We start from the raw sequence: 13,126 nt of genomic DNA on the forward strand, positions 1-13,126 counted from the left end.
GCATCAACGACACGCTGTAAAGAGAGGCCAGGTGCGGTGGCTCATGCCTGTAATCCTAACAGTTTGGGAGGCTGAGGTGGGCAGATGACTTGAGGTCAGGAGTTCAAGACCAGCCTGGCCAACATGATGAAACCCAGTCTTAACTATAAATACAAAAATTAGTCAGGCGTGGTGACAGGCACCTGTAATCCCAGCTACATAGGAGGCTGAGGCAGGAGAATCACTTGAACCCAGGAGGCGGAGGTTGCAGCGAGCTGAGATTGCACCTCTGCACTGCAGCCTGGGTAACAGAGTGAGACTCCGTCTCGGAAAAAGAAAAGAAAGATACAGTAAAGGGGGACAGAAGCCAGGTGTGGCGGCTCACACCTGTAAACTCAGCTACTTGGGAGGCTGAGGCAGGAGGATTTCTTGAGGCCAGGAGGTTGGGATCTGCCTGGGCAATATAGAGAGACCTACATCACAAAGGAGAGGAGATGAGAAAAGAGGAGAGGGAGGAGAGGGAGGAGAGGAGAGGAGAGGGGAGGGGAGGGGAGAGAAGAAAGAGGGGAGGGGAGAGGGGAGGGAAAGGAAGGGGAGAGGGGAGGGCAGGGAAGGGGAGAGGGGAGGGGAGGGGAAGAGAGAGGGGAGGGAAGGGGAGAGGGGAGGGGAGAGAGGAGGGGAGGGGAGGAGAGAGAGGAGGGGAGGGGAGGGATTAAGAGAAGGGAGGGGATGGGAGGGAAGGGGAGAGGGGAGGGGAGGGAAGGAGAGAGGGGAGGGGAGGGAAGGGAGGGGAGGGGAGGAGACGGGAAAAGAAAAGAAAGAGAGAGAGAAGGAAGGAAGGAAGGAAAGATGAAAAAGGAAGGAAGGAAGGAAAGAAGAAAAGAAAGGAAGGAAGGAAGGAAGGAAGGAAGGAAGAGAAGAAGAACCTATGGAAGGGAGGAGAACCCATGGAGATGCCAGGTGGGCTGTGTGGTGGGGAAAGACATGACCCCATTGTCCCAACCAGCCACCTAGATGAGTGTCAGGCTTGTAGAAGGTTCTCAGTAAAAGTGTATGGGTATGAATAACTGAGGCTTTTGAAAGAAAGGCCCTTCTGGCCTGTGACACTGAAAACACTTATCATGCTTTTATTTGTGTATTGGGGTGGGAATGCCTTTGGCCTGAGTTGTCAAATCTGAAAGATTATGCCTGTTATTGTCTTCATGACTGCATTGTTAACCTCCAATGTCTGGTCTGGGAACATAATCCAGAACAATATAAAATAAACAAAAGGACTCTGAGTAACCCTCACAGTGAGCTGAGATCACACCACTGCACTCCAGCTTGGGCGACAGAGCGAGACTCCATCTCAAAAAAAAAAAAAAAAAGAAAAAAAAGAGAGCGAGAGAGGTACAGAAAAGGGGGATGGAAGCCAGGTGCGGAGGCTCACACCTGTAATCCCAGCTACTCGGGAGGCTGAGGCAGGAGGATTTATTGAGGCCAGGAGGTTGAGACCAGCCTGGGCAATATAGAGAGATCTATATCAGAAAGGAGAGGAGAGGAGGGGAGGGGAGGGAAGGGAAGAGGAGGGGAGGGGAGGGAAGAGGAGAGGAGGGGAGGGGAGGGAAGAGGAGGGGAGGGGAGGGAAGAGGAGAGGAGGGGAGGGGAGGGAAGAGGAGAGGAGGGGAGGGGAGGGGAGGGAAGAGGAGAGGAGGGAAGGGAAGAGGAGGGGAGGGGAGGGAAGAGGAGAGGAGGGGAGGGAAGGGAAGAGGAGGGGAGGGGAGGGAAGGGAAGAGGAGGGGAGGGGAGGGAAGAGGAGAGGAGGGGAGGGGAGGGAAGAGGAGAGGAGGGGAGGGAAGAGGAGGGGAGGGGAGGGGAGGAGAGGGGCTTTTTCTGCAGATCAGCTTGTGTCTTCAGTTGGAGCCCACCTTTACTTACTCCACACAAAATTTCAACAGATCCAGTGTGGCAGAGACTGCTCAGAGCCCCTTTTCTTTCCCTCTCCCTTTTTGCAGTAGAGCTCCCAAGGTTAAAACCTGGCTTTATGGCTCCCCTACTACAGACCACATATCCCAGAACCCCTCGCAGCCAGGTGGAAGTATGAACTAAGTCCTAGCCAGTGAGATATAAGTGGAAGTAATAGGTTTAATTTCTGGGCCACATCCTTAAAAGGAAGCTGGCTGTTCTCTACTTCCTCTTTCTCCTTTGTGAAGACTGGGATGTGGACATGGGGTGGAGGAGAGGGCAGCTTTGATGATGCTGACCAGGACAACCCCCTAGAGACAGGGCATCAAGGCAGGAAGAACTTGAGTCACCAGATGACCTGGAGAAGTGCCCTAGAATGCTGACCACCTTGCATTTTTCCCATGGGAGAGCAATAACCTTGTAAAGTCACTATTGTCTGGTCTCTGTTGCAGCAGCTGAACCAATAGCCTAAAGGAGAAGCCACTTTCCTGATTTTCAAACCCACAGCAGATGAGCAGGAGCATATTAGAAGGAAAAAGGACTAATGAGAAAGCAAGTACAGTGAAAAGGGTAAAAGTCAAGAGCAAGAGAAGAGAGAACAATGATAAACAAACAAACAAACAATAAACAAACTTGACCAGGCGCGGTGGCTCACGCCTGTAATCCCAGCACTTTGGGAGGCTGAGACAGGCGGATCACAAGGTCAAGAGATCAAGACCATCCTGGCCAACATGATGAAACCCCATCTCTGCTAAAAATACAAAAATTAGCTAGGCATGGTGGCGTGCACCTGTAGTCCCAGCTACTCGGGAGGCTGAGGCAGGAGAATCGCTTGAACCCGGGAGGCAGAGGTTGCAGTGAACCGAGATCACGCCACTGCACTCCAGCCTGGTGACAGAGTGAGATTCCGTCTAAAAAATTAAAAAAACAAAACAAACAAACAAACAAAAAATCCCACAAAACTTAAGAGTTTGGAGTCATTTAGCATAAGGTCATTCCAATAGACCTTGAAGGCATCATTGTATCATAAGGTGGTAGTGGAAACATGCTCAGAACAACCATCCCGCATCACTAGAAGAAGTCATTGACCAAATCCTTTAAAGGAAAGCAACTGTGTATTTAGAAAGTATTCCCAATCAAAAGTGGTTAAAATGGAATAAAGCTTGTATATTTGGGGGAGAAACCCTCAGTATCTGGAAAACTCAGTCATCCAAAAGTACACCTTTCCTCAATGATGAGAAATCAGAGATTTAAATTCATTTATATTTACCTTCTCCCTCATTAGATTATGGATCCTTTTAAGGTCAGATTATGTCTCCTTTTTCTTTTAATTTTTAATATTGAACACAGTGCCTTGACTCAATAAATACTTTCTAATGGCTTTGGGGGTGAAGTCTATGTTACCTAGGATGACAGAGCCTAGGATGGTCCCACTAGCTGATTTGGAACCAGATGCTCCTCGACTTAGGATGATGACATTACATCCTGATGAACCCATCATAATTGGAGAATAGCGTAAGTTGAAAATGCATTTAACCCACCTGATAGAGTTTGCTTGTGTCCCAACTCAAATATCGTGAATTGTAATTCCCATAATCCCCAAGTGTCATGGGAGGGACCTGGTGAGAGGTAATTGAGTCATGCCGTTCTCGTGATAATGAGAGTTCTCATGAGATCTGATGGTTTTATAAGGGGCTTTTCCCCTTTTGCTCAGCACTTCTCTTCCTGCTGCCATGTGAAGAAGGATGTGTTTGCTTCCCCTTCCACCATGATTGTACGTTTCCTGAAACCTCCCCAGCCATGTGGAACTATGAGTCAATTAAACCTCTTTTCTTTACAAATTATCGGGACTCAGGTAAGTGTTTATTAGCAGCATGAGGATGGACTAACACATCACCTAATCTACCAAACATCATAGCTTAAGCTAACCTGTCTTAAATGCGCTCAGAATACTGACATTAGCCTATAGTTGGGCAAAATCATCTAACACAAGCCCATTTTATAATACAATGTTGAAATATTCATATACAACATACAATAGGGTTTGTGTTAGATGATTTTATTTATTGAGTACTGAAAGTGAAAAACATAATGGTTGTATGGATACTTGAAGTATGATTTCTGCTGAATGCATATTGCTTTTTCATCATTTTAAAGTCAAAAAATTGTAAGTAGGCCGGGCGCAGTGGCTCAAACCTGTAATCCCAGCACTTTGGGAGGCCGAGGCGGGTGGATCACGAGGTCAGGAGATCGAGACCATCCTGGCTAACACGGTGAAACCCCGTCTCTACTAAAAAAATACAAAAAACTAGCTGGGCGAGGTGGCGGGCGCCTGTAGTCCCAGCTACTCGGGAGGCTGAGGCAGGAGAATGGCGTAAACCCGGGAGGCGGAGCTTGCAGTGAGCTGAGATCCGGCCACTGCACTCCAGCCTGGGCGACAGAGCGAGACTCTGTCTCAAAAAAAAAAAAAAAAATTGTAAGTAAAATCGTTGTAAGTTGGACTGCCTGTATTGATCAGCGAAATTATCTGAGATCTTAAACTAGACCAGTGAACAACTGCAGGGACCCAACCCTCATAGTTTTATTGAGCCTATGGTGGGCCTGGGAACTTGCCTCTGTTATCTAGAAATAATTTCATCATACACACTCAAGCTCACAAAGACCTACACACACAAGAATGCTCATTGCAGAATTGTTTGTAATTGCAAAAACAACAATAACAAAAAAATACCTCACAACTGTGCACAGCCTACACAAATGTACATGGGTTTTCTGTAGCACCCAGGTGAGATGTTCAGGAAAAATCAAAATGAGAGAGAAAAGGCAGGAAGTGAAAGCCACACACCAGTGTCATCACCCTAAGGCCTGATGTTGGGTGATGCTGCTAGGCAGAGGGTAAGCAGGGGGCCATGGGCTTGGAGATGATGGGAGTCAGATCACAGATTTTACTACAGGACCCAGAATATAAACATATGCCACTGACAGGGACAGTATTTTCAAGGCAAAGCCAATACACTGTTTATACTTTAAGTGGCAAGCCACGTACTCTAGGGTATCCCTGATCCCAAGAGCCAAATAAAAACTCTCTAAGAAAGTGGATTCATTTTGGGAGCTCAGCTCCTATCACACACTCTAATCTGCCTTTCCAGACAGAAGGGAATTTGATTTCCTGTGCAGAAAGTAGCGGGGAAATGTATTGGAATGGAAAACCATTTTTCCAGTGTCTTCTGCCTAACCAGACACAGGGTTGTGGTTTTCTAGAGAGAAGAAGACTTCAGGCTTAGGTCTAGACACACAGCACTGTCCCTACTTGGAAGCTGGTGTTCCCCAGTGGAGGAGTCAGGCCCTATGATCACTCAGCCCTGCCACAGAAGAGAATCCAGGCCTCCCTTCTTCTGGGACAACCCTGGCCTCTCTGCCCTCCCTTACCCCTGGCCTCAGACTGGGCCCCACTCACCAAGGCCCCGGTGGGTAATCTTAGCCAGCAGCAATGTCTTTTACTAGTACTTCTCCCCTGGAAGACGAGAAATTCACAGCTGGTAGGAGGTCATTGTTATCCACCGCCACTATCACTTAATGATATTGGAAACTTCTGGGTGGGTGAGGTCAGAAGCAGGTGTTGATGACATCACAAAAGAAACACCACTGTGTTGTACTGGAACTCTGGGATTCTGGTATCATTTCTTCACCCAGGATTGAACTCAACTGAACATTTTCAGACAGATCTGGGGTTTGAAGCCTGCACAGCCTCACTTCACTTCTATCTTGAGCCTGACATGCCCTGCAGAATTAGATCCTTAAAGAATAACTGCCGGCCGGGCGCGGTGGCTCACGCCTGTAATCCCAGCACTTTGGGAGGCAGAGGAGGGCAGATCACGAGGTCAGGAGTTCATAGGCCAGCCTGGCCAAGTTGGTGAAACCCCGTCTCTACTAAAAATACAAAAATTAGCTTGGCACAGTAGCGGATGCTTGCAATCCCAACTACTCGGGAGGCTGAGGCAGGAGAATCGCTTGAACTTGGGAGGCGGAGGTTGAAGGGAGCCGAGACCGCACCACTGCACTCTAGCCTGGGTGACAGAGCAAGACTCTGACTAAAAAAAAAAAAAAATGGGTCCTTGCACTGATATTTTATTGAGGCTATAGAACTCCCCTGTTCTATTGAGGCTATAGAACTCATGAGGCAGAAATATGAGTTTCTTCTGAGCCACAAAGTGAAGATCTCTTCAGGGCCTCATGTCCAGGCTCCTGAAATCAGCTCTGTTGTACCCCTTCCCCTGGGTGTTGTTACCTGTTTTCAGTAATGAACCTTTTCTTTGTTGTATAAGCTTTATCAACTTTGTGAAATATAATACATATACAGAGAAGCATATACCATACAACAATGAGCACTATAATGAATAATCACAGAGCAAACTCTTGTGTAGCGACACTGTTTAAGTTGATAACTAGAACATTATCACCAGAAGTTTCCCTGTATTGTTTCCCAATCCACTCCTTTCTTTTCCAGTCCCTTCCCCGCACAGAGATAGCCCTATCCTGACTTCAGCCTTTCCTTGCGTTGCTTTGTACTTTTACCACGTGATTATTCATTCCTAATCAATATGGTTTGCTTTGGTCTGTATTTTAAGTGTACATTAATAGAATTAGAGTATAAATATACTCTTACGTTGGGCTGTTAGAACTCAGCATTGGTTTTTTTGTTTGTTTTTTGTGTTGTTTTATTTTTTTGAGATGGAGTTTCACTCATGTCGCCCAGGCTGGAATGCAATGGCACAATCTCGGCTCACTGCAACCTCTGCCTCTCAGGTTGAAGTGATTCTCCTGCGTCGGCCCCCCAGGTAGCTGGGATTACAGGCACATGCCACCACTCCCAGTTAATTTTTGTATTTTTAGTAGAGACGGGGTTTCACCATGTTGGCCAGGCTGGTCTCAAACTCCTGACCTTAGGTGATCCGCCTGCCTCAGCCTCCCACAGTGCTGGGATTACAGGCATGAGTCACTACGCCTAGCTTCAACATTGTATTTTTAAGATTCATCCACACTGTGGTATGCAGTTGGAGTTTATCCATTTTCATTACTCTGTTGTTTGACTATGTCACAAACTAATCCTGCCTGGTTTGTTTGGCATTTGTTTTTATTTCCAGTTTTTTATTAGTGAGTGCTATGATTTGAATGTTTTTTGTCTCCTCCAAAATTAATTAATTAATTGAAAAATATGGGCTGGTTGTGGTGGCTCACTCCTATAATCCCAGCAGTTTGAGAAGCTGAGGCCAGCAGATTGCTTGAACCTAGGAGTTTGAGATCAGCCTGGGCAACATAGTGAGACTCCATCTGTTAAAAAATACAAAAATTAGCTGGGCATGGTGGTGTGCACCTGCGGTCCTAGCTACTCTGGAAGCTGAGGTGAGAGGATTGCTTGAGCCTAGGAGGCAGTGGTTGTAGTGAGCCAAGATTATGCCACTGCACTCCAGCCTGGGTGACAGAGTGAGACCCTGTCTCAAAAAAAAAAAAAAGAAAGAAAAGAAAAAGGAAAAGATGGTAAAGCAAGAAATCAATCATTTTAAACTGTTACAGAGCATAGAAATAGAAGTAAAATGTCCATATTATTTTATACAAAGCCCACATAACACTGAAATAATACACGACAATTACTTCACACAAAAATTATTTCTTAAAAAATTATTTGGTTGACAGGGTCTTAAGATGGCTGCCAGGCGGCTGCTTCCTGACAGAAGAAAAGATATCGAGTGGGCTGGTACCTCCTGGCCTAAATGAAAGTGATGTTGAGTCAAACTCCGAAGATGAAGCTACATTGGAGAGCTCTAGGCTTAACTTACAGGAAGATAAGAGGATGGGAACCTCAGAAAAGCAGAAATCATAAATTTCTCAACAGATGAAGCAAAAAGTGAAACAGAGTCAAATGTAAATGCCTAAGAAGAGTGTCCTTCTGGAATTCTCTTAGATGTGTGGAATTGAACAGTCCTCAAATGCAGTTCAGTGAAAGGAGCTTCCTCAGTATTTTGGAGTCAATGATAGGTTTGACCCCTCTGTTAAAAGGAAAACCATTGAGAAGGCCTCAAAAAGAGGATAGAGCAGGCTGTGGAGGAGTGGAATATTGAGAAGGCTGAGGAGCTCAGCAACCAGCTAGCTACTCGAGAGCTTGGTGTAAAAATTGCCAAAGCAGTTGTCTGCCACAATTTTGTAAAAGCCAAAAATGGAGACTAAAAATTCACAGGACTGCCCGAAAAAAGAAGGAACTCACGTGGGGGTTTGAAGCAAAGAAGAGATGGGCAACCAAAAGCAACGTGGGATATATGTAACTTGCCAGAATGCTTGAAGACGTTTGTAGACTCAAATGCTCAATTTACCGAGAACGTTTTCCTGCCTATGTTAAATGTCAGAAAATTGATAGCACTAGAAAAGAAATAAGCATAAAATTTGGGAGTTTGATTATCAGCTCTTTTCAATCTTTCTCTAAGGACTTTGTCCTATTGAAGTGAATAAAATGAAGCATTCTGTTATTTTTATAAGAAATGTAAGAAAAAATATAGAAAAACAGAAAGAATTTTATTTATTTGTATAAAGCCACAGTATAAAATCAGTTTTGCGGCCAGTTGCTGTGGCTCATGTCTGTAATTCCAGCACTTTGGGAAGCCGAGGTGGGCAGATCACTTGAGCCCAGGAGTTCGAGACCAGCCTGGCCGGCATGGTGAAACCTCATCAGCCGGGTGTGGTGGCACATGCCTATAGTCTCAGCTACCTGGGAAGCTGACGCAGCAGAATGATTTGAACCCAGAAGGTGGAGGTTGCAGTAAGCTGAGATCGCGCCATTGCACTCCAGCCTGGGCGACAGACCAGACAGACTCTGTCTCAAAAAAAAAAAAAAAAAAAAATCAGTTTTGCTGCTTTTCATTTATTTGGTTTAGCATAACCAGTGAGCTTCTTGTACTTTCTTTTTTTTTTTTTGAGACAGAGTCTCACTCCCTGTGTCACCCAGGCTAGAGTGCAGTAGCATGGTCTTGGCTCACTGCAACCACTGTCCCCTGGGTTCAACTGATTCTCTGATTCTCATGCCTCAGCCTCCCAAGAAGCTGGGATTACAGGCAAGCACCACCATGCCTGGCTAATTTCTTTTTGTATTTTTAATAGAGTCAGGGTTTTGCCATGTGGGTTAGGCTGGTCTTGAACTCCTGGCCTCATATGATCCACCTGCCTCGGCCTCCCAAAGTGCTGTAATTACAGGCATAAGTGATCATGCTGGCCTTGTACTTCCTTATCTGTACCCAGCGTAACTACACATTTACTGGAGCTGTGTTTTTAAGATTGATAATTGTTTATAACGGATTAGTCATAAGTGCCAAAAAGTCTCAGTTGATACTGTCTTTACAAATGATGACTTGACCTTAATGTCATAAAAGTAGTTACTAATTTTTGTATTGAAGGCAGTAGACTTGATATTTCAGAATTGCATAGTAAAAGCAATTTATTAATTTTTGTGTACTTTCAGATAAACTATTACAATAAAGAAAGGTGACAAATGTTAAAAAAAAAAAAATTCCATCATGGTTACTGCCTGAGCAAGTTGGAGCTGTGGGTGAGGGTTTCCTGGAATGGGGACAAGTTGGTTCCAGATGGTTTTGATACACCTTATTCTGCAACCCTCCTTTTCGTACTCCAGCCCTATAAGAAACACATGGTTTGTAAGTAGTACTAGGAAAACTTCCTCTTCTCTTCTTCAGACTTGTTTCCTTACTTCTTTACTACTTTGGTCAGTATAACGTGGCAGCTGCCTCTGAGGGATCAGTCATTCTCCTTCAGTTCACTCACAGACTATGAGCCAGGTAATCTATTAAAAGCCTCTAAATGTTAGTTGTTCATCCAGAATCCCTTTCCAGGAAGATGTCTCTTCTCACACTTTGTGAGATTCTATTCAAAATAAAGATTTTGAAAAGCTCTGACACATTCATGGGAATCTAGAGGACAAGTGCATGCTCAAGAGAAACCTGAGAAAACCCTAAGCTCTCACCTTTGCGTGACCTTCAGTCTCTACGCAAGAAGAAATTGAAGACAAAGGCAGAGTTGTAAACTGCCTAACTGAACTCTGAAGGCATGTCCCAACAGCACACACAGGCTTTTTTACTGGGCAATTTTACTGTTTTTTGTCCCAGGTGTTTAAGGAAATCTCTTGTCCAGTCACTAGCTGATCATTAAGCTAGTGAGCAGAGAGACTTCTGTGGCCATACACACACACACACACACACACATGCACACACAAAGAGTTTTCAAAATTAGTTCAGAAAAGGCACTAAACAAACAAACAGAAAAAAAAAAAAAAACAGCAACAACTACAACAGGCAGGAACAACAAACCCTAGAAAAATCTGATTTCCAGAGTTGCCAAATTGTAATATTCAAAATGTCCAGTTTTCTACAAAAATTATGAGGCATGAAAAAAACACAAGAAAGTATGGCCCCTACAGAAGAAAAATGACAATTGATAGAAATTATTCCTGAGGAAGCCCAGACATTGGGCTTACTTTTAAGAGACTTTAATTCAACTATTTAAAATATGCTCAAAAAGCTAAAGGAAACCATGTACAAAGAACTAAAGAAAACCATGAGAATATCTCACAAATAGAGAATATCAATAAAAATATCAAACTTATAAAAAAGAGCCAAATATAAATTCTAGTGCTTAAAAGTATTACTGAAAGGAAAATTTTATTAGAGAGGCTCAACAGCAGATTTGAGCAGGCAGAAGAAAGGATCAGTGAACTTGAAGATAAGTCACTGAGATTACTCAGTCGGAGGAGCATAAAAAAGAAAGATATAGAATAACGAGCAGACTTTAAAAGACATCACCAAGTATACCACAACATATGCATAATGGGAGTTCCAGAGGAGGTAGGAGAGTCTAACAGAAAGAATACTTGAAAGAAATAATGGGCAAAAACTTTCCAAATTTGATGGAAAACAGTAGTCTATACATCTAAGAAACTCCAAGTAGGATAAACTCAAAGAGGTCCACATTAAGACATGTTATAATTAAACTGTTCAAAGTAAAGACAAAGATAGAATCTTGAAAGCAGCAAAAGAGAAGCAGTTTATCACATAGAAGTAATGCTTAATAAGATTAACAGCTTATTTCTCATTGGAAACCATGGAGGTAAGGAGGCAATGGGATAGAGCATTAAAAGGACTGAAAGAAAAATAGCTGTCAGCCAAGAATGCTATATCCAGCAAAACTATCCCTCTGGAATGAAATAGAAATTAAGAAATTTCCAAATAAAAACAGAGAGTTTGTCAATAGTGCCCTATAAGAAATGTTAAAAGGAGTCTCTCATGCTGAAATGAAAGGACAGTAGGCAGTAATTTGATTCCACATGAAGAAATAGAGAATACTGGTAAAGGTAAATATAAAAGTCAATGTATTTTTGGTCTGTATCTCTTATTTTTTCCCATATTATTTAAAATGGGAAATATTTCCCATATTATTTAAAAGGCAACTATATAAGTAAAAATTGATGATATATATCTATGATAGGCACAAATGTGTAAAGATGGAATTTGTGACAAGAGCAACATAAAGATGGGGGTAGAACTATAAAGTAACAAAGTTCTTATACTGAAACAGTATTAATCTAAACTAGATTGCTATAAATTAAACGTTAATTTTAATCCTCTGGACAACCACTATGAAAATAACTAAAAAAAATAGTAAAATAAACGATGAGGAAATTAAATAGTTTATTAGAAAATATCAGCCAGGCATGGTGGCTCATGCCTGTAATCCCAGTACTTTGGGAGTCTGAGGTGGGTGAATCATTTGAGCCCAGGAATTCAAGACTTGCCTAGGCAATAAGGCAAAATCCCATCTCTGCAAAAATACAGAAATCAAGCTGGCATGGTGGTGTGCACCTGTAGTCTCAGCTACTTGGGAGGTTGAAGCAGGAGGATCACTTGAGCCTGGGAGGTGGAGGTGTCAGTGAGCCAAGATTGTGCCACTGTACTTTAGCCTGGGTGACAGAGCAAGACCCTGTTGCAAATAAAGTAAAATAAAATAAAATAAAAAATATATTTAACACTAAAGAAGGCAGTAATGAAGGAAATAAGGAACAAAAATAGTATGAAACACAGAAAACAAATAGCAAAGCAGCAGAAGTAAGTACTTCCTTAATTAATTACTTTAAATGTAAATGAATTAAACTTTCCAATCAAAAGGCAGATATTAGCAGATGAGCTTTTAAAAATGATGTAACTATGTGCTATCTACAGGTGACTCACTTTACATTCAAAGATACAAATAGGCTGAAAATGAAAGGATGGTAAAAAAGTATACCATGAAAACAGTAACCAAAGGGAGTGGGGGGGGGGCTATATTAATATTGGAAGCAATAGACTTTAAGACAAAAATTGTTACAAGAGACAAAGAATGACATTATATAATGGTAACAGGGATACTCCATCAAGAAAACATAACAATTATAAAGATATATGCACCCAATGACAGAGCCCCAAAATATATGAAGCAAAACCTGAAATAATTAGAGAAATAGATAATTAATAACAGTTGCAGATTTTAATATTCCACTTTAAATAATAGATAGAACAACTACACAGAAGATCATCAAGGAAGCTAAGTGTGGTGGCTCACACCTGTAATCTCAGCATTTTGGGAGGCTGAGGCAGGCGGATCACCTGAGGTCAGGAGTTCAAGACCAGCCTAGCCAACATGGTGAAACCCTGTCTCTACTAAAAATACAAAAATTAACTGGGTGTGGTGGCAGGTGCCTGTAATCCAGCTACTTGGGAGGCTGAGGCAGGAGAATCACTTGAACCCAGGAAGTAAGGGTTACAGTGAGATGAGATTGTGCCATTGCACCTCAGCTTGGGCAACAAGAGTGAAAACTCCATCTCAAAAAGAAAAAGAAAAAAAAAAGATCATAAGGATATAGAAGACTTGAAGAGTACTATAAACAAATTAGACCTAACAGATATTTATGGAGCACTCCACTCAGCAATGACAAAATACACATTCTTCTTAAGTGCACATAGAACATTCTCCAGTATAAGTCAGAACACAAAATAAGTCTCAATAATTTTAAAAGATTAAAATCATAACAAAGTATGTTTTCTGACCACAATGGAATAAACCTAGAAATCAATAACAGAAAGAAACCTGAGAAACTCATAAATATGTGGAA

At 42.7% G+C, this 13,126-nt stretch overlaps 1 protein-coding gene, 1 long non-coding RNA gene and 1 pseudogene across 2 annotated transcripts in view; 2 read left to right on the plus strand and 1 right to left on the minus strand.

Annotated features, from left to right (window-relative positions):
- The window catches only part of TMEM63C (transmembrane protein 63C), an 84,529-nt gene extending 79,085 nt beyond the window's left edge, over positions 1-5,444 (minus strand). Inside the window, exon 1 of the mRNA XM_033187299.1 lies at positions 5,381-5,444. The gene's annotated coding sequence lies outside the window, so the exon portion shown is untranslated. The remainder of the gene's footprint in view (positions 1-5,380) is intronic.
- LOC117069281 lies at positions 815-2,556 on the plus strand. The gene is made up of 2 exons (XR_004431484.1): positions 815-939; positions 2,376-2,556. It is a non-coding gene; the product is annotated as an uncharacterized LOC117069281 (long non-coding RNA).
- Positions 5,414-8,243, plus strand: LOC117071005 (annotated as a pseudogene).
- Positions 8,244-13,126: the final 4,883 nt, after the last annotated feature.

The sequence above is a fragment of the Trachypithecus francoisi genome, unplaced genomic scaffold, assembly GCF_009764315.1.
Source record: "Trachypithecus francoisi isolate TF-2019V2 unplaced genomic scaffold, Tfra_2.0 Lachesis_group3, whole genome shotgun sequence".
In the NCBI taxonomy this organism is placed as follows: Eukaryota; Metazoa; Chordata; class Mammalia; order Primates; family Cercopithecidae; genus Trachypithecus; species Trachypithecus francoisi.